General features: G+C 37.2%; 1 protein-coding gene across 2 annotated transcripts in view; it reads right to left on the bottom strand.

Annotated features, from left to right (window-relative positions):
• The window catches only part of NRG3 (neuregulin 3), a 204,827-nt gene extending 194,265 nt beyond the window's left edge, over window positions 1–10,562 (bottom strand). The window contains exon 1 of one of the 2 annotated variants that reach the window (XM_026851926.1): window positions 10,434–10,562. The gene's annotated coding sequence lies outside the window, so the exon portion shown is untranslated. The remainder of the gene's footprint in view (window positions 1–10,433) is intronic. The other variant, XM_026851928.1, reaches the window with a different exon arrangement.
• Window positions 10,563–12,938: the final 2,376 nt, after the last annotated feature.

Below are 12,938 nucleotides of genomic sequence, written 5' to 3'. Positions count from 1 at the left end.
AACATGGTGATTTAGTAATCAATTTCTATTTAATATCCAGTGCTTCCTTTGCACCTTTCAACAAGAGTAAAATAAACATTTAGTGATATGTTCAAAATACAGAATTTAAAAGCAGCACTTTAAAGCTAGATTTCATACTCAGCAATCATTGCTGATAAAAAAAGAATGCATAATTAAAATTAACTTGGTTGTGATACTCTTCAGAGATTTAAAATATACATATTAAATAAAATATTATGTCTCTATTCAGTAGTAAAGCTTTGCTTAAAGACCCTCAACTGAAGCTCTGCTGAGTCCCATGGTACTTTTCAGCAGACACAGTAATGACCTTATACCGTAAGGATTTTCTGACGAGTGTCAAACGCCCATAGTGCATACACTGACCTATCTGTAGGTTGGTGGGTTTTTTTGTTTTGTTCTAACTTGCTCAGTTACAAGGTTTGGTCCGTGATGTAGCCCGGCACATGACGGATCACAAGCAGTATGCTAAGCTATGCAATAGAAAACAGGATGTTAGGATACACGGGGACACCCAGGTTTGCTTCCAGTGGGAATTGATTCTGTGTTAATGCAATTTAAAATACAGCGACAAGTTACACCGTTACTCCAAGGATGATCAAACTGGGAAACAACAGATGAGCAACACCTGTAGCACTAAGATCAGAGCAGGTCATCTCCTGCAGCTAATACAACTTTGGAGGGAACGAAAGAAAAAAAACAAAACCAACATACCAATACCTAGAAGTCACCACGGCACATGTCTGGAAGCTTGATGTCAAGCAAAAATGCTTTCCCCAACTGTCTACTCCCATGGTATCCACCATAATAATCTAGACTGCAAAACCAGCAAGCAGTTATTTTTTTGCTGGTTTTAAACTTAATTTTCATATAGCCTCAGTCATTTATAGCAGATGCTTGCCTTTGAGAAATAATTCTAAAGTCAGTGATAACTTCTGACTTTTGCATTCCTCATACATCCTTTATATTTTAATCATGCCATTAACAAGGTGTCATTGGCACATCACAACTACCTTAAGCAGCCTGGAGCTGACCTCACCTTTGCATGCTGATTCAAGTAGGAGTCAAGTTCTTACTCTAGGCTTCTGACACCAGCCTTCTTCAGCAGCATAATTCCTGTGAACATGCAGTTTGCTATCTAACAAAGTAGCTGATAAGGCACAAATGCAGTCCAAAAGATGTTTCATTACATCCTTCTGGAGACATCTCTGAACACACTTTATACAAATCTGCTTCTTATTAGATTAGGTAGCAAGTTGTTTTGAGTTCATCCCTGTCTGCACTGTGCTGACTTCAAGAAACTGGTTTCAAATTCAGATGACCCATTCACTCCTCAACACTGCAGTAAAGGGTACAGGATAATAACCAGAATATTTCTCTCTTTAACATAACCCATATGACAAAGTTTACCTGTCTGTCTAATCTTGGGTGCTGGTTTTCACAACAGTACAGAATCCACACATTTTTGCCTCACTTCCCCTCTTGCTATTTGAGAAAGTTGGAAGAGTTTCCTCTGCAGAGTCAGGGACAGAGGAAACAGGTGGTTTTGTTTGTTCTTCTAATTAGAGTGCTGGTGGATTAAAGTTTTGGTACTTAGCATTTTGATATAGTTGGCATTTGTTTCTATTTAAATGACTCAATTGTCCAGAGTTTATTTCTTCTCCTAGCAAGATATTTTCCAGCAGATCTTCTGGGAGAATATCTGCAGATAGGATTCGATTGGAAATGCTATTGCTTTCAGTGTACTTAAGACACTGGCAAGGATGAGAATTTAAATGAGAGATTTCAGATGTCTGCGTTACCCACTTCACAAATTCCTTTTTGCCTAAGGGAGGTAACAACAACAACAAAAACCCTAACTCATTTCCAAGTTAATTTAAAAGCAGAGTTTGATGGCAGAATATTTGCATACGTTAGCTTCAAGACAGATGCAATACATGCCATCGATATTTGCACCCATACTTTTTAAGGTTTTCTTTTCTACAAATACTTTGTGTGTACTGTAAAAGCTGTCTTTTTTTCACTGGCAGGTTTTGGAAAGCAAGGGGGAAAAATCCAATTCTTACAAATTGATGGAATATTCCTTTGCAGTGGAAGAATTTTACCATTTTGTATTTTTCCAATTTTATACCTGTTCATCTTGTATTTAGTTTCAGGCAGCATGTACTGAGTAATAGCTTTCTGTAGGTCACATAACTTTATTTTCCTTCAGGATTAGGAAACAGGAGGCAGTTTAGAGGCGGTTTCTTCCATTAACAGATCAGCTCTCTCCATGGAAGTTTGCATTTTATATAGAATGGATTTGAGTCATCTCTACCAGTGGAGATGTGCTATACAATCAAGATGCCTCGCTGTCTTATAATGACAAGACACAGCTTCAGAAACGTGTAGGCACAAGAAAAGGTGGTGATAAAAATTTAAGGTTCCACAAGCTTTAAGTATTCCTGCTAGCGAGACATGAGAATAAATGCTAGCACAGCAATGCTTCCTAATCTCCCACTTAGGTGCCAAATCAAGAAAACCAAGAATTATTAGCAGCCTCAAGAAAAAGCTCTCTCAGCTGCTGAGCCGGCATCTACATTTCTCACTTCCCTCTATTGAAATTCAAGGTTATAGCCCAACTCTTGCTTCAGCCTGGAAGGATCTTGCCAAATGTAAAGGGAGCTGAATTGGGTGTCTTTCTCTTCCAGTACTCCAGAAAGAGATGATAATTTGCTTAAAGCTTCTAGAAATATTTTGTTTCACTCACATTACTGGTTGTTCTAAGAAATGGTACTTCTCATGCTTTGGAAATAACTGTGTACATACATAAATGAAAGAATTAACACTGTTTGATTTGACAGCTCTTATCTGTGAATTACAAATGTGTGCTTAAAAAAAACCCTAGGCAGGGGGACATGCTAAGCCTGTAACTATGTTTTCACATACTTTATGTTAACTGAAAATGGATTTAAATTACTCTTTTAGTATTCTGGTAAAGAGAAATGAATTCCACAGTTTTTCAGTCCTCTATGCTGACAATTTTAAAACATATACATTCTCTTCAGCTTCAACATTAACTTTGGATGCAGAGCTTTGCAAGTTCTCCTTTCTTTCTTCTTCCTCTAACTCTTTCAAGAGTATTAATTTGAAGAATCATTTTAAACAAGATGAAATGGACTTCGAATTTTACTTTATTTTTATGGATATTTGCTCAAATCAAATGAATCACTTGTGAATTAAGTTAAATTAATGTGCAATGTAAATATCTGGGCATGCATTTTATGCATAGTCTTGTGGCTTTTACCTTATTGCTCTGACTGGAAAAGTAGAGCTTCATCATAACCTGAAGCACAAGTGTAAATTTTACGACTTCAAAAAGACAGAAACGGAACCAGGAAATTATACTGTTTAGCAATCAACCTTTTGCAAAGGGAAATAATTAGAAAATCTGTCCTGTTAAGGCGCTCAGCAGAAAGCAAACAGAATCTGAAGTACTATGAACACAACTACAGTGATAGTTTTTTCCTATGGAGATGCTAACTGTAAAGCTTTATTTTATTCTGTGTTTCTTTTTAACATTAATTTATCCCTTACCCCAAAATAAGACTAATACAAACTTGTTGTCAGAAAATGTTTAAGAGGGATAAATGGATAATAGATGTTTTGCCAGTGACTTCTCCAGTGCACAGAGCTGCTTGAAGGAATGATAGTACATGAACAGCAACAACAGCAAGAAACACCGATGGTTTTCAGTACTCAAGAACTTAAATTCACCCTTCAGCACATGCTTCTGTGAACACATCACGGGAAATGTCTGTCACGACACTGGAAATACAGACTGTTACACTGCTGCGTTAAAACACTCAGTTTTGCAGATATCAGAAAGTAATTCAATTTTGTAAGACTTTTCAATTTGCATATATTATATATTTTCTTCAAGCTGAAAGTACTTTCTACCACGCTGCAGACGACTGAAGACGGCAAGTATCTGCTAAATGCTATAATTTAGGGGAAAATCTGTAAATAAAAACCACTGTTAAAATGGAGTGTTGAGACTCTGAAAATTAATAAAGAGTTAAAGTGCTTTGACAAGGAGCTTTCTCGAGAGCCTCTATCATCTGAATGCTAACTTATGAAAGCATGAATCAGGTGTTACTGAACACAGCCGGGTTTAGTGTACATATCTCATAATATGTTCTTGCACTATTTCACCAGGGGAGGACATTAAAAGACTGTTATTTATTGAATTGTTACACCCGAGTATCAGACTTGAAGGGCTTTAGAAGGCTATTAGTACGAGTAGGGATAACTGAGAAAGTACTAATTTTATGCTGGTGAAGTATAGCATTTGAACAAAATAATTTAGTTTTGATTCTGATTAACTGATTCAAATCTTATGTGTTGATTACAGACCAAATGGTAAAAATAATTTGATATTGGTTAATACCAAAAAAGCTGCACTACCTAGGTAACAAGTCCTACAGATGTCTTGAGCTGTACACCATTTCATTTTGAGGCTTGGAAACCATTTTTCTTCTTCTGCTTCCTGCCTTCTTAAAGGCCTGAGTTTTGCAATCACAGACACAATGCTTTAGGCAGACAGGCCATTTCATTTGAGCTAACAGAAACAACTGAAGGCAACCACAAGTTGTGAAAGCCGTGCTGAATATGCAAGTGATGTAATAATAATGCAATGTGATATCTATATTAAAATACAGTTGCTTAACAACAGCTTGGAGCTACCTAATGTGGTATTGCAAGTTCACCTCAGCTTATATAAAGTAAACATTAAAGTAAAAATGGCAGCATTTCCAACGAATCATGTGTGCAACTACACACCTACCATACAGACGTGTGCTACAGCTATGCTCATAAACCAGTAATTTTCACAACAGGTGGTCTGCTGGTTGCCCTTGACATGGAAAGTATCCTAAAGTTTACGCACAGCTTTCTACCATCCCTTAAATTCTTCTAGCTGTATGTTACACTGTCAGCTTAATACAATGGATTATTTTTGATGAAACTAACCTTGTAATATTGTGAGATCAATGAAATGTTTTATTTACTCAGTGCTATTCAGCAGTGAATCATTTTTCGAGTTTGCTTTCTTTACATGTTGGAAGCGCCCTGGGAAACTGTCACTGTAATACAAGACGGAGGAAAACACAGAACGGAGTAGCTGCTAAAACACCTAGGTCAGACTGCAAAAACCCCGATAAGCCACGTAACAGGGATATCATATTCTTATCTTTTGAGATTTTTAACTTCCCATTAAGTGCATGTATCCTATTCCATGCTCAGAGCTGTCGCGGATGAAAGTATTGACACGGTAATGATGTAGGAAAATAATCTAGATTTATTAATAACTAACAACTATTTGTCAATACAAAATAACTCAGAAAGAAAAGTGACTTATTCAGGTTCTAAAATGACAATATTCACTCTAACTTACTTAACGGTACCTTAATTTATACACATATGTACATGCACATAAACAAAACAGACATTTACATACAGGAACAAAGGGGTTTGGATTCGGTAAAATGAACACCAAAGGGACAAGCACACAGGAACAAGGGCAAGGGTACGTACCCACACACACACCTCCACCAATAAACAGGTGAAATAGAAGCCAGCTCAAAGAAAATTTCCCTCTCGAGTTTAGAGCAAATACTCCCAATGCCTTGGCATTCCTCAATGGGCAATAACTGAGACTCGAGCGGGGGGACTTCGCCCTGGCCTTCCGTCTGGAGCAGACGACACCTGAGAGGCTCCCTGCTCAGGGGAGATGCTGGTCACAGGCTGCTGTGACCCAGGAGAGCTCAAAGGGTCTCTCTGGTGGTCGCAGTTTATAGGGTCCAAGATAATTGTCTTTTGTCAAATACTACCTGGTGCTTTCCGGCAGTTGCACAAGAATTTGAATAACATGCAAACCTGTTCTTGTTCCATCCGATCACATCCCAGGCACCCCCTTTCGGGGCGGGGGTGGGGGGTGGGGTGGGCAGGAGCCAGGCTCCTCTTGGTTATCAGTCCTTATCTCCACAGATTGGTGTATGGCCTGGGGGAATGTGGATGGAATCACACCTGGCACCAAGTAGCCCAACAAGGAGGGCAGGGAGGGGTAAGAATTGCACCACCACAAGAGCTAAAGTTCAATCTGCTTGATCCCCTCTGAAGCTTGTGCTGACAGGAAGGGCTACGCCTGCATTACAGCGAACACTATGCAAAAGACTCACAATAAAACCTGACAGGATAGAAACATTTATCCAAACTGGACTTTCATTAAAAGGGAATTCAATCCTTCTCGTCTCACTTCAAATTGAAAACAAAGCTGAGCAATGCTGGTATCATTTTTTAATCAAGTGTATAAATGGAATTTTTTATGCACAAAAGCAAGCAAGATCACCAAGCTCAAGATTCATCAGAACAAGATGGATGCATCAAAACCAGACTGATATATGAAATCTGAAAACCCTGGGACAGTAACTACAGTAGTACTCGTTGGATGCATATGTATAACCTGCAGCAACTTGGTAACTGGGAATGATGTTTTGTTTACTGTGCATTTGTGAATCTATTCTTTCACTCTCTGTTGTTAGAAAGCTTATTCAGGTTTTATACTGCTTGCTTCATGAAGGAGAGATGAAGGGCAGGAATCAAGGGCAGAAGCTGTATCTCATACAACATCCAAGAGTACATTAGAGTTCATTGCCAACGCCAAGATCTCCGGTGCTTATACAAGTCGTAATGGCTTCCTTCAGGAGAGAATTTATAAAGGAAGTGCAATCCTCCTCTCCCCTCAACAGTTTCAGCCACTCATTCATCCAGTGTTTTCAAGTCCTAAATGGCTGATCAGAAGAAAATGAAGGTACTAAAAAGAAAATGTAGAAATACTCACGTGAAAGAAAAACCCAACCCCAAAATCCCAGAGTGACTTGAGATAGTCTTTGAAAAAAATTTCTATGGGCAAAAATTAAACTTTTTTTAAAGGCTGCATTACATAATATCCAGTTAAGTGTCAGTGTTGACTGTGTACTTGATTTGTTTTGTGTAAATAACAAATAAAAGCATCCTCAATATTCATCTTAAATTCTCAAGCAGGCAACAGGGAAAAAAATTCAGCATATGGAGAAGCTAAATATGAATTTCCCTACTGTTGACCTACCCTATCCTTAAAATAAGCTTGTGTTAAACCAATCACAAAAATAAATACTGAAGTCACACCTTTAAAATAGCACAAACAACATCCCATGTATCTTGTTTATTACCTAACCATGCTGGAGAACTCTGCCAATTTACATCCCCAGGCAAATTTTCACCGAGAGACAGTGCATAAAATGTAGAAGTTCAAACAAAAATGGAACTATAGAATTTCAAATTATAACCATTCCTGTATTTTTTCCTCCAGTTGTCAAATAAACAAAACAAAAAAATCCCTTTACTTTAGGACACCTTCTCTGTCAGTGGGTGAGAATGGAAGACAGAAGCAGGGCTGCTTCAGGCCTCAGTTACTGTATTCCCAGCGCTCTCCTGCAACACGGCCTCCTGCTCGAGCTCTACCGGGGGTGCTCACTCTCCACACTTACAAGTTCAAACTAGGTAAGGCATGGATGTCACAACACAAAACCAAGTTATAGCGTCAATGCTCTGCAGCATCCAGCCGGCAATGTCCGTGCTGACTGCTGAGTCCCATGTGCTCATCTCCTCGTGCTGAACAAAAGCGTGATGAATTGTGTCAACTCTGAAAGGTGCTGGAACTGCCAGTTGGGACTGTCTGCACTGACGGTATGGCTCATGAGGATACAAGAGGTCCAGGACGTAACTCAAATATTTATTAATTGCTATCAACTATATTTTTAAAATTTATTTAAGACTCATTTGTCCTTAAACACATACACACAAGAACAACTGAACAACTGCCTAGGCAAATCATCTACTAACACTCTTTAAACCTGACAAAGTGGGGCAAAAGTTTTTTGCTACATCAAGGTCTTCTATCTGCAGCTGTTCCACATGGCAAATTCCCATTTCAGTAAATTGGTGCTCTGTTCCCAGAACAGATGCAAAATCAAACTCCCAATGAGAATACACAATGCAGCTTGATTCTAAGAACAAAGTATCATTTCACTCTCTAAGTCTTCATAATTCTGTATTCAAATGATTCTTTTAATTGCAATGGGAATTCCAACACCCTTTCATTCTCAGGGAAAATGACTTTTTTTCTAGTTAGAGGACAAATACAGTACATCAATATTTTTCTATACGTGTACATTCTAGCTGCTATTTCAGAGCATGGTTCCATGCTACAGATAGAAAAACACCTGCATCCCACTCACCGCAGCACTGGCCTTGACAGTGATTATATCTTGATCTGTTATCAAGATACAAATACAGAATTTGAAGGTCAAATTAAAAGGTTTCTCTTCATTAATGACATACATATCAGTATCATAAAAGTGATTCAGAACAAGCTGCTGCTTGCAGTGTTGAAGGTCCTTACAGAATTAAACAAAGCATTATAATTAGTTTAATCATCTTTTAAATTTTAAAATGTGTCTTCTCTTGCTATATGAATTTTTACTGCCTTATACGTCTTTTTGTGTTGCACACTTCAAAGAACCCACTGAAATAAGCAGATGTTTAATTCCCAGAGAATGTGTCAATGTCTGAAAGTTGTACAAGCAACGTGTATCTGTCACACAGGGGAGAGCACAGGCTCACAACTGGTACCCGCATCTCCCTGTGGAAGGGTAACACAAGAGAAGGTCATGAAAAAATTTCACTCTACTGGAAGGAATTAAAACTCACCACTGTGGTTTGTTTAGTTACGGGGAAAAGCTTCTAACCATTAGAATCTGAGCAAATAGACAAGAACTTGGCAAAGGCAGACATCAGCAAAGATTCTGAAACAAACCAACCACCGCTGAAGACAGCTCTCTTAGGAGATAAACTTCTAAATATCTGCAGGAGTGTAACCCATACAGTTTACTAGTCTGTTGAAATAAATTACCTAAGAAGTTCACCAACTAAATTGAAAATTCTCATATATCCATTTCTCCCTGCTATTAATCTGTATCAGTTTTGTCCAGTTTAAATATTCTGACAATGAAAAATGCTTAAATATTTGAGTCATGTAATTCCCTTGTTAACCACTGAAGGTACCTTAGGAAAGACTGAAAATCACACACCTGCTCTAGAAAAAAATACCTGTGAAGTTTCATGATAGAAGCTGAAAAAGTAAGCATTTTCCCATGATTAATGGGTCATAATATTTAAAGTAATAAGCATGTCATAAGAAAACATGAAATACAGAGAGGAACTGAATGGTCACTGAAGTGTATACAACTGAACGAGAAAAAATTACCAGCACAGTAGTAAAAATAAAAATCTTAGGAATATTCTTCTGATGATAAGCAGACATTCATTCATCTTCAAATACATAAATCTCCACTTTCAAAATAGGCACATATGATTTTGTGACTTTTTCTTCTACTTTCAGTGGGATTTAGCAGCTTAAGTCCCAAATCATTCAGGAAAGCTTCAGAGTATGGTAGGTGCTCTTTATTACATGTATTAGAGATATCTATATATTTAGATGCTCAGGTTTAGAATTTGGGCATATAAGCATCTTAAATATAACCTCTGTATGCCAAATACAGTATCTCAGAAGTAAATTAAAACATCATAAGTACACATTGTCATTTTGAACCACTTCTATTTAAAAGATGGTTTGAATAGTTCAGAATTATTTTTATTCTCATCTTTAAGTAGCAGTTATGGTTTTTCTTCTGCAAATCACTCCCTTTTATTGGCCACTACATCTAGAATAATTCTATCTGGTGATCTGGATTTATTTTCTGATATTCTTTTAAATACATTTGGGATGGTCACAGACATTAACAGAAGTTCAGGAGCATAAAAACCGTACAACAGCTATACATGAGGTTCAGATGGCTACTACAGACCATTTTATTTTTCAGTAAGTAAACTTAAGAAACCCGAATTCTTAAAATTATGACCTGACAACTCTTCCTCTCTTGCAATGACCAGCACATACAGCTACTGTCAAAGCTCTACTTTGAGTATCCAAAATAAAGGAACACTGCTGGTATGTAGAGGACCGTAAAATTTTAACATGTGAAAATCAAACCAAAACATTAATCCTTACTTGTTTATATGAGTAGAATACAGAATACTGAAAATTTTCTTATCTATAAAAGCAATCAAAATGTTGCTTTTTATATTTCTGTGTTTCTATTATAAATATTACAGACTAGTGAAAAAAAAAAACAAACCATCAGCTGTGAGGGATGCAATCAAATCAGAGGCAAATTCCATTACTTTATAACTTTCTATATTATATTGCAATGGGTTTTTTCTAATGCTGTCTCCCTTGGACAGAAGACTTCTTTGCGACTTTGCAAATGACTTACCGGCAGTGTTTGTGTGATCCTGTTAAGGTTTCAATCACAAAGCATTCCCCTTCATTGAGACAATATGCAAGATCCTTGTCTTTGCATGGCTTAAAGTGCTCAGATCGCTCAGTGGAATACGTTGTAGTGTCTGTGAAGAAAACAAAAAAAGGAAAGAAATGCTAAATATTGGATGTTCTTGAAGTGTGTGTTAAATAAATTTGATCAAATTGGTCTCGGTAACATCAACTGATCAAGACAGATTAATTAACAGAAAGCCAAAGCACAGAGCCAGCAGACATCAATGTGATTGCAATACTATTCGCAATCAAGCTTGTTAAAAAGATTCACAAAAGGAAACGTATTTGGAAACATTAGCAGGAAAACTAACTAGACTCAGCTGAGTATAATTCCAACCACTTCCAATTTCCAAAGTATCCCTTCTAAAATTCACACACACCTATTTTGTATTCTTTAACCAGAACAATATTTTCGTATTAATACACTGAAATATGGTTTTAAATACACAACTTTTTTTCATGAAAAAATGAGCAAAATTAGTTAATATAGCAACAACCTAAAAAAAAACCCAAAACATAAAACCCCCAGCAATGAAAGAAAAAACAAAGCCAAAAACCTAAGGACTATGCTAACTTCATTCACCAATTGCAAAATTTGCCCAGAACTTAAACAGAAGCACCACAGACTGGGTCATTTCAGGTACCTCATCCCTGTATTTCTACAGGCCCACTCAAGCACCCCCACAACACAGTTCAAAAAACTGATCAGTTCGGACTGTTGGGTATGTAGTTGGATGAGATTTCTAATAGGCTGACAGCATGTCAGCATGAACTATCCATCATTCCTATCTTCTGTAAGTCTCTTTAGCCTTTCCAATCCAGGTGGACAAATCAACGATAACGTGAAATTTTCAGAGGAAGATGTCTGACAGATGTCTTAATAAAGAAAATTAAAATAAGATTTTTCTAACGAAGTGTGATTTTCAAAGTTTGAATTCCTACTCACTTTGCAGGGACAAAGACCAGAATCTAATATGCTAATATATATTAAAATTTTAAGAGAACATTTCATTATACACCATACAGAGGATCACAAAATACTGTTGCCTGCTGTTAAAGGAAGAAAGCACTGCTCCATGCACATGGAACTTTGCAAACTCAAAATTATATAAACACATTAACTTGCTTTTTGGTCATGACTCAATACAAAGTAAATGTCCACCAAGCTGACACCAAGCTGAATGCTGAAAACTAAACCACTGAAATACAAGACACCTGTAAGTATGGTTCTGCAAGAAAATTCAGATAATTCCAAAAAATCTTTTTGCATTCTTGGTGTATTTTAAAGAAAATAATGCTATGCCTTTCTTGTTATCAAGACTATGTGAAGAAAGATTAATAACATACATTTGAAAGAAAAAGAAAATTCACACCCTAATCTTTGTACAACACATATAACTAGCACATCACTGTTGACATTTCAAGAATGCTGCAAGGTGCTTGAACTCGAATTCAAGACTTTATGTAAGAAATTATTTTCAGGTAGAAGAAAGATAGCCCAGTTACACCTTTTAAGGTCAATTTTACACAAGAGCACTTAAATAACCATTCAAAATCTTAGGCAAAAATTAAACAAGAGTAATCAGACATATTTCTATCCTTTTAAAATAAGAAAAACTGAAGATACTATTTGAAAGCACTTGTGATAATTACAAAACGTAACTCAAACTGTTTGATGAGCAGCAATTCAACTGGATATGGCTTTAGAGACCATAACAGTTTTATCTGTTAGCCTGCTCTGAAGAAACAATTATTGCAAACACCTTTATGAAGGCAATCACATTACCTAGACCAAGGTAACTCGAGATGGTCCCCACGAATGAGAGCAAAACTAAGGACACAGGCAGTATCAGAGAGTGTCTGAGGTAGTGACCTGAATTCTCAGAGCACAGTGCCTGAAGTGCAGGATACTCCTCTTCTACCATAATTAACCCAAAAATACCTTGTCAAGGTCAACATCTTAAAGTTTTAGATTAAATATACTCTTCAAAGGTTTTGTTCTGCTTTAATCACATCTCTGTTCAATATTATTCAATATTAAATCAAGCCCACAGTAGAAACTTTTGCCAATTCAGCAGTGTCAGAGCAGAACTAAGATGGAGCATGTGACATTTTATACCGGCATAGCTTAAGCATAGCTTGAGTACTAATGGAAATTATACAAGTAATTGGACTTCTCTGCTGATATAAATTGCTAACTATGGTCAACGTCTGCAGCAAGCCATCCTCGCAGAACTGGAGTTTCTGACCCTTCCAGAGCAGTGACGTGGTGCTCTGCTCGTGCACAGGAATGTGGGGCTGGAGTCAAAATGCCACCCTCAACCCCAGTCTGGTTACTTATAAACGGGCGTAAGTTGTCATATTTCATATTCCCCTCTTGGACGTGATTTAAAGTTTTTCTTGCATTGTTCTGAGTTCTGTCTCTGGTCTTCAAAATTAAGCACAA

Source organism: Athene cunicularia (assembly GCF_003259725.1).
Source record: "Athene cunicularia isolate RWA chromosome 6 unlocalized genomic scaffold, athCun1 chr6_part2, whole genome shotgun sequence".
NCBI classification, from domain to species: Eukaryota; Metazoa; Chordata; class Aves; order Strigiformes; family Strigidae; genus Athene; species Athene cunicularia.
This window is presented reverse-complemented; position numbering and strand designations above follow the sequence as displayed.